A 9,103-nucleotide genomic window follows, 5' to 3' on the forward strand; every position below is an offset into this window, starting at 1 on the left:
TCCTGTATTGATCAAATCACAATTTTATATCGCTAGAAATAATTAAGAATTTGCAAATGCATGGTCAGCTATAACTAGATATGTCTAAATATTTTAAACAAAGTTATTTTCATCAACATCTATACGATTTTAAATTCATATTATATTCCAAAAACTATTTTACTGATAAAAGAACGACTTCTTGAATAAATATAATTTAAAGGCATCGGTTATCATAATAAGTAACTCGATATATTTTTTAATTCACTGCAAAATATTTCTTAGAAAAAAAAATGTTTAATCAAATATTTTGTTATTGTGCATCTTAAAATTAAAAATTACATTACTTATTTACGTGTTAATATTTCACGTGAGTGTCCATTCATTCTCCATTATTTAAAAAAAAATATGAAACTTGGGATCTCAAAATTAAATTAATCTTTTATTCGTTTCTGAATTCAAACAAGAATATGATAAAGAACATTGTTTTTTTTTTCTTTTTTCACTTCCTTTAAAGTCGAGTTCTTTTAACACGCAAGTGATGCAATTTTTCTTAACTAAGTAATTTTTTTTTGTTCTTACTTGAAAGTATTTTTGACAGCAAATGTAATTGAAAAGAAAACGAAATAAGTAGAGACTGAGAGCAGAAGACATACTGATTAACAAAGAAATAGCAAATAATATGGAGGGAGTCTTCCTATACTTCGTATCTAGCCTCAAGCGTAATTTCAATACATGAAGCTATTTTTTTTTTTTTAATTCTTTATTTTGCCATCCATTCATAACACACTTCAAAAGCCTCACTGTTCTAATGTCTTAAATACCTTGAGGGTGATAGATTTTATTAAGAAAAAAAATCTAATTTTTTTTTCTGATGTTTCTTAATACCATTGTCATCGAAATCTATCTTGAAGACATTCTGTTTTATCTTTCTCGAAAGTTGTATTTGAAAAGAGTGATGCATTATTAAGGAATCCTGAATGATGGTACGTACAAAAAAAGTATTTACTTTTCTTCATGTGTGGTCTTGCAATTATTGGTTGATATAATGGTTTTACTCAGTGATAACATCATAATCCTTTTCATACTATAAGCGATATTTTGTTTTTGTACATGAACTTTCATGCTACGATAACTGATAACAGCTAATCAATTCCTGACTGCTTACAGATAATCAATTCTATTGTGCGATGTGAGGCGGTTTATTAAATGTTTGATAGCTATTGAGATTTGTGGACATTGGATCGAGGTACATAATGATGCTATTCTCGGATGAGATAACTTCTCCTCACGGACCCCCTAGAAATAGGTGTGTGATTCGAATACCCCTATATCCATATTGTATATTTTTTCCTACCTCTGAACATCCCATTGCATATTCCCAAGAGTAGGAACACAAAATGTTTGAAATCACTATATTAGTCTATGGTGTTGCGAATGTTTTATGTTGGAAGTCATGGCCTTGGTTGTAAAAGAGAACGAAAAGCTTTGCTTTTTCAGAAGGGTGTATCATGAAAGGCCAACCATATCAATCATTAAATTGAGAAGCCCAACATATAAATAAATATATATGTGTCTTGTGTTATGAATGTTTCACTCTCCCGGACGGAGAGGTTGGTACTGCAATTCCCCGCAGAGGAATGAGAATTTTCTTTCCTGACATTGATCTTAGCTTGGTTTCCTGTCATTTGTGTTTCGTACAATTAGTGGAGAGAGTCATCATTTCTCTGTATGTGGTCATCTCGGCGCTAATGTCATTGCGAGCAGTTATCTGAGTTAGGAGGCTGCACACCGCGCAATCACGTTCAGCGTAAACATATACTCTAAGCAAGGGTGCACTGCACAACCTTTTAGAAAGTGCGGGCTACTTTGTTGGTTTGAAAACGAGTCGCGGTCTATACTTTAGTTATTTGTACAGCTCTGGGGACGTAATTTGACATTTAGGCCACGGGTCACCTAAGTCATCTGTAGATTATTATCGCGGGCTGCCGCTTTGTTGGTCGAGGGGCCATAGTGACGGACTCGCATCGCGAGGATCCTGGTTCAAACCAGATTCAAACCCGACTAATGCAATGATGATCGCCTAAAGTAGGTTTTCTGCGGTTCTTCGACAACTTCAACGCGCGAATGTGAGCCGATCTCAACGTTAAAAAGTCTCGCCGCAGAGAGCAACAGGCCTACAACGTTACGATTATTCATTCATTCATACACTTCACTCACTATGAGTTGAGAAAAACTCATAGTTTAAAAAATTGATTGCAGATGACAGCACTACACGTAACAAGCATTACACAGAAACAAACTTCATGGGAAGGTTTACTATACATATACACACATTCAAACATGTACCAATTCGTTAGAAGTTCCGCAGAGAATATAGACGAGGTGCATGTCTCGTTTAGTAGTGTCGCTGGCTGCTTACGTGCCCTGGATCTATGACGGAGGTCTTTCAACTTGTCTATAAACATGATGTGGGTCACTTAAGTTACCTGGGAATGTGTCTCGAGTCACCTAAGTGGGTTTAGAACTATACCTCGAGTCACTTTAGTGATCTGGAATGGTGTCGTGGTACACGTAAGTGATTTGTGAATATGTCATGGATATCTTGAGCAGGCAGTCTGGAACTGTGCCGTGCGCCACTTAAGTTGCTTGGAACTGTGTCGTAGGTCATTTAACTGGAAATTTGCCCTAGGCCACCAAAATTATCTGGTGTATTATCTATTATCTCTAATTGATCTATTATCGCTGTTTAACACTAACGTTGCATCTTAAAAGGACTTTTCAAGATGTAAAATGAGGGCCATTCAACCCCCCTCCCCACTACAGTGAATTGGTATCGAGAATAAAAAATGATAAGAATCAACCCGGGGCCTCAGGGATAGAGCTCTGTCTAACCCACCTCTGTTAGGAACCATGACAATAGTAATAGTAGTAGTATAGTTACTGTGTAACAATTCAGTCAGTCTACTTTGACAACGAACGATGTCTAAGAACAACGATATGCTATAGGTGTTTAAAGTTTTAAGAATTAAAATATTTATAAGAAATTATTCAGGGTTTTTTTTCGGTTTTTCTTTTAAAAACATCATAATCCATACTAAAAGTGTCCTCTCATCCCTTGCGTGTTCCAGAGGTAACTGTAAGGATAAGAACAAAATATTTCCGGATATTAGAATCAACCACTCATATGAATCGAAATGGCTGAATCAAACGTGATTCTTTTAAGCGGCGGCTACTGTATGTGCGTTCATCCCACATGATGCCTGTCCAAACTATCAAATCTCTGCCGCCATAGTGGTAATTTTCTCTGATGTTGGAGGATATGGGTCCTGGTTCGTCGCAGAAAAACGTATATCAAAAGTCGGCGATTAGGCTGAATAGCAACATTTTTTTTTTTTTTGTTTCTGCAATATATGGTGAATTTAGATTCTCTATGCGGCCCACTCGTCGAAACCTATGATGTCCCGAGTCGCTTGTCAATATTTTTGAGTACTTCACCCACCCTACACAGGTATGATTTTATTCCAATTCATGCGTTTCTGTCGGTATCCTTGCTCACCTTTGCAAGAGCTTTTCGAAAGAAAGACTGGCCTTTGGTGACAGCAAAAATGCTAAAGAAAAAAAATTTAAATCCTATGGAAACTCCTCCCGATTGTTTTTAAGGATTTAAGGATTACGTTTTTAAGAATGCATACAACTGATGATCTTGTTGCAATATCAACATATTCTAAAATTATTTCATTACGAATTCATAAAGATAATACTGCTATTCGTATTGTGAAAAATCATATAGTTGTCCACTCAATAGTTAGTAATCGCGGCTTAATTGTTGTAAGCACTATATCAAGTATATTACACCATCATTAGTTTCATACATATTACAGCAAAAATCAGGCCCGTCATTTAAGGTTTTTTTTTCACACTAAAAATGGCTGATTTTTATATAAAATTTTATATAAAAAATACTTTGAGTACATGTTGTTTGCCCCCTCCTGGAAAACGTTGAAATGAAGGACCTGTCAAAAATTATTTATGTTGATGTTAATTGCATTTGCTTTAAAATTATCTTAATTTTTTGATAGTTATATTCGTAATTCCCTGAACATATTAGAAGAAAAAATTTTTAGAGAAGTTAAAAACTATAAAATAAATTTAAATTAATAACACGGAACCAGAAAAAAATTGAATTGAAAAAATTAAATATGCAATGGAACTGAAATTTAAAAAGTATATGCATAATTTTTCTTCTGTTTGGTCAAATATTCTTGAAACATTTTAAAATTTTCGAATAATTATTCCCGATTTAACATTTTATTTTTAAGGCATTCTTTTTCATGGAAAGAAAAAAAATGTACAATTTTAAAACGCAATGTTCCTAATTTATTACATTTCGTGTTTACGTTTACAAGTAGGATGATGGTAATATTTTTAAATACAATCATTTCAAATCTTTTATCGAAGTAAAGTTCAATTTATTTGAGCAATAAATACATCAAATTTATGTATAACACATTCATTCTTTATTCTAAAAAATACGCTGAGACGTATCGTCATATTTCTTTTCTTAATAATGTTTTGTTCTGGATAAATTATGTTTGATGATATCAATGCATGTGAAATATTATTAACATTATTCCTCCGATATAAATATCGGATGTGATATTATCTTTCTAAAGGATGTCGCATTAACAAAAAGATTGAAAACACTCTCCTGGTTTAGTCTGATTTTGAAAATATTACACTTTCCTTTTTTTATTACAAACATACACACAATCAGACATAAATACAAAACACGAAAAACACAGTGAACATCAAAACACGGTACAATATAAACAAAAAAGGGAAAAATGAACCACACGCTTTGTGACCTATACGGATTTTACAATCCTTCCATCAGGTCTGGATTAGGCGCATACTTGTAGTTTCAATGCAACAGCGTTGGTTACTGTGGTGTTGTAGAGGTTGTTTATAACATTGCGCTCGTTAATCTTATCTGAGTAAATTCAGACGTAAATAGTGAGAGATCACAATATATATATATATACAGTAAATGAAACACACTGAATCATATCTGCATAATTTAAGTTTTTATAATTGACAGAATGTCTTTTGTGGAATCTGTAACGTTAATTGTATTTTTAATGCTATAAAAATACTTCATTATTTTTGAAGCTGTATAAGAGTAGGTTTTTTTTAAAGGGTTTCATTTGTCTCAGAGACATGATATATTTTAATACGTCTGTCTGAATTTCTATTTTGGTTTTTTATTAACCAATTATTATTTACTAATGTAAATTTTAAAATCCTGTACATGTAATTTTGCCTGAGTGTTAAGGTATTACATTTTATTTGGATTAGAAGAATTTATTATATGGGATCTTATTCAGTTATTTGATGTTCAGTTGATATATGTGATCTGTAAATGCACTGTGGGTCATAGGCGGAGATAGACTTGGACGTCTGGGGGGGGGGGCACGATGAAGATGATGTCAATCCATCTATACATATATGCATTAGATCAGTCGACACTATCTTTGACACTGAGGGAGGGGGCAATGCCCCCCACGCCTAACGTATTTCCGCCCATGATGTGGGGTTTTTAAATGAGCCGCTCGGGACACTTAAGTGATCTGGGGTTGTGCCGCGGGCCATTTAAGTGATCTCGAACAGCACCACCAAGTCACTTTAGCAATCTGTAACATAAGCGGAGATAGAATTGGATGTCTGGGGGTAGGGAAAAAACGGACATTATAGCTCGGGCGGGGGGAGCACGATGATGACTGATGTCAATTCATATATACATTAGATCAGTCAATCTAATATATATATATATATATATATATATGCCCCTATCTCTGCCCATGATCTGTAAGTGTCCTGTGGGGCACCTAATAGATCCGCAAATGTGATATGTGTGTGTGTGACGTAATACATCTTTAAATGTTCCGCGTGTCACTTCAATAATCTGGGAATATGGTGATCACTTGAGTGATCTGAAAATATACCCCTGGTCCATTGAATGATCCGTAAACGCACTGTGGGCTACCAATAAATTCGGAAATGTGCTGTTGGACACCTAAATAACTTTTAACTGTGATGTGGGTCACCAAATCTCTAATTGTTCCATGGGTTACTTAAGGGATTTTCAAACGTGCCACGGGCCAATTAAATAATTTGAACAGCGCATCAAGTCACGCGAGTGATCTATAAATGTGCCGCGGTCATAAATCTCAGGGAATGCACCACTTGGTACATTTTTACAAAATTCGGATTGGAGTCGGGGGCCACTTTTCATATGGACTAATGAAAAGTGGCCATATTTCGCCCCAGGTCATAGGTTGAGCATTACGATCTAGCCATTACTTCTTGAAAAAAACGTATCCTAGCTTTATTAAATGTGCATAAATAGTACGCAGCTATAATTTTGAATTAACTTTAATGAAGCCTGCAATTTATACAAAAATTAAGGCTAGCAAAAAAAGACGTTAAAATTCTCCATCATTAATAAATTATATTCGCCCTTCCCCCCCATCACCGTCTTCTTGCTGTGGTGCGTTGAAGAGTGTGATGCAGCTAACGCCAGAAAAATTGCGCTTAAGCAAAATGATTTTGATACATTTTTATTTTCCTTTTCTGACGTTAGTCGTAGTCTTCATGAATTTTGCATGACGTTAATGGACGTTTTCCCTCCGAGTTAGTGTATATAAATGATTCATGTTTTTCCATCTAGTGCTTTTTTGATGGATGGGAGAAACATATACATAAAAGCACTTGCGCATACATGGTAAGCAAAACGCGCAAACTGTAAGTAAAATTGGTATTGTTCTTCTCATCTGATTCAAATTTATGACTTTCTGCCTGGGAAAGAACAACACCAAAAAATGCTTCGGAACGCTTTCACATTTATCGTGCTCTTGTTTTCCCTTTTCCGGACTCCATAATGAGTTACAGGGTTCACGAAAAAAAAAGTATCAGAATGCGATTAAAGACATGCATATGCTTCAGACGTTCATTTTGTTATTTTGCTTCATTATTTGACGAACTTTCTTGAACAAAACTGACATTGATGCTATTTTCATTTGAAGAATGTTATAGTAAATGACGAAAGTCATATTTTTAACCTTGAGACACCAAAAAAAATTTGTATATAGTGGAACCTTTCCTAACGGACACTATTCTGATCCTCGGTCCTGTGCAATAGACTTTAATTTATATCGCTACCGTTAGGACCGTAAAATCAGGCAAACTTTAATTTTTTTTTTTCAAATTCTTAATTTTTGGTCCTAAACCGGGAATTCATCAATTTACCTAAGACTATGTTTAATCCCAAGTTCGTGTTTGTAAATATTATAAATCGTAAATTAATTACTTAATTAACTGAATGTAACCATGTTCCAGGGTGGTGACTGTTCGGGTAAAAATGATTAATTTATTTAGGGTCTTTGAAAAAGAATCATCCGATTTAAAAAAATCATAAGTATTCAGCTTTCAATCCGTTTTGATCGAATAATGTATAGATAGAAAGAGGGAAATCTCGAGTTTCACGCAGTTGCCGACAGTTAGAGCTAACGCTCTTCCTTCAGCCGCCAGTCCATTGTTTGTCAAGATTGGTTTTTCCGACAGTTAGAAACCGATTCGGATGACTTCATTTTCCAGCAGGACGGGGCAACACCACACTCAAGCTTGGACATTCGAGATTTTTGAGCAATCGCATTCCTAAACGATGGATCAGCCGTACGGGACCTGACGATTCAGTTAAACATCACTGGCTTCCAAGATCGCCGGACCTCACAGTGTGTGATTTCTTCTTGGGGGGGGGGGGGGTGTTTACAAAAGACTACGTTTATGTGCCTCCACTTCCAGCTACATTAGCCGAACTGAAGAAAAATAATTACGCCTACAGTCACCGTACAAGGTGGCTGTACGCATAACAGCAGCCGGGGATGCAAACATGCTCGCATCCGTATAGACATATGCCGTGCATCCCAAGGTGGACATATTGAGCACCTTTAATTTGGTTTGTACAAAAACTTTAGCTATGTAATATTAAAAAAAAATCAATCTTAAGCATCGATTTCCAAAATATTTATTGTAATATACACATTATATTTTATTAGCGGATACAACTTTTGATCCCATGTATATTCGCTATCGAGAGGTTCCAGTGTAATTCGATGTATAATCATTTACGCACTTAAAATAATGGCCGCACAGCCCCCCCCCCCCTCCCCACAGAGCCAGACACGACGGCACTTGCATGTCATGAAAGGTCAAGCATTTTACATTTTCACGTGAAAATCTGGACATTACATGGCAATACCATTACGCCTAATCGGCATGGAGATGCTCGTCTATCACCGTCAAGGTGGCTGTCAGGTTTCATGTTGTTTTGATTTTCTGTGGCTTCAAAAACTATTGTAATATAATTCACAAGTTACGTAAATGTGATAAATCAGTAATCATGCATATTTGCCTGTTATCATCTATAATAACCAATCGTCTTGGTAAGTTTGATAAATTTTCCTACGTTTATCACTTTTACCGGCGGTAACTATGCATGATACTTAAATGAATGGTAAGTTTGATAACAATGGAAGAAATCATGCAGAAATACCATTTAAATTCAACCACTTATGATTTGTTTTGCCGTACATGATGAGTACAATACGCATATTTTGTCATAAAAATTAAATTAAAACAAATGTTATAAGTATAAAAAGATATAAATTGATATTTCTCTCTCGTAATAATAGTTTTTCTTCACAATTAACAACAATTTTAAATTTAATCAATATCACCTAACGATTTATCATAAAAAAACTAATGCGATCTGGGGGTTAAGCATAATCACTGTAAATGTGATAAATTCGAAAAATTTATCAAAGTTGCTATAATGGTCAGTAATTGTGCGTAATACCGGATTATCATATTTTCCGTCGCAGATATCTGTTGTAAAAAAAAAAAAAATTAATCAAAAATATATCATCGACATATTTGCAGTACGTGAAAATTGAAACAAAAAACAAAAAAAAAATTAACAGCATGTTATACTACGTAAACATGAGATAAATATAACTGAATTCTCTCTTCATTGAGTGAAGGTATAGTGTTGTGTATATACAGT

Source organism: Pholcus phalangioides, unplaced genomic scaffold (assembly GCF_987345545.1).
Source record: "Pholcus phalangioides strain wild (caught in Gottingen) unplaced genomic scaffold, Ppha-v1.0 ptg000015l_1, whole genome shotgun sequence".
In the NCBI taxonomy this organism is placed as follows: Eukaryota; Metazoa; Arthropoda; class Arachnida; order Araneae; family Pholcidae; genus Pholcus; species Pholcus phalangioides.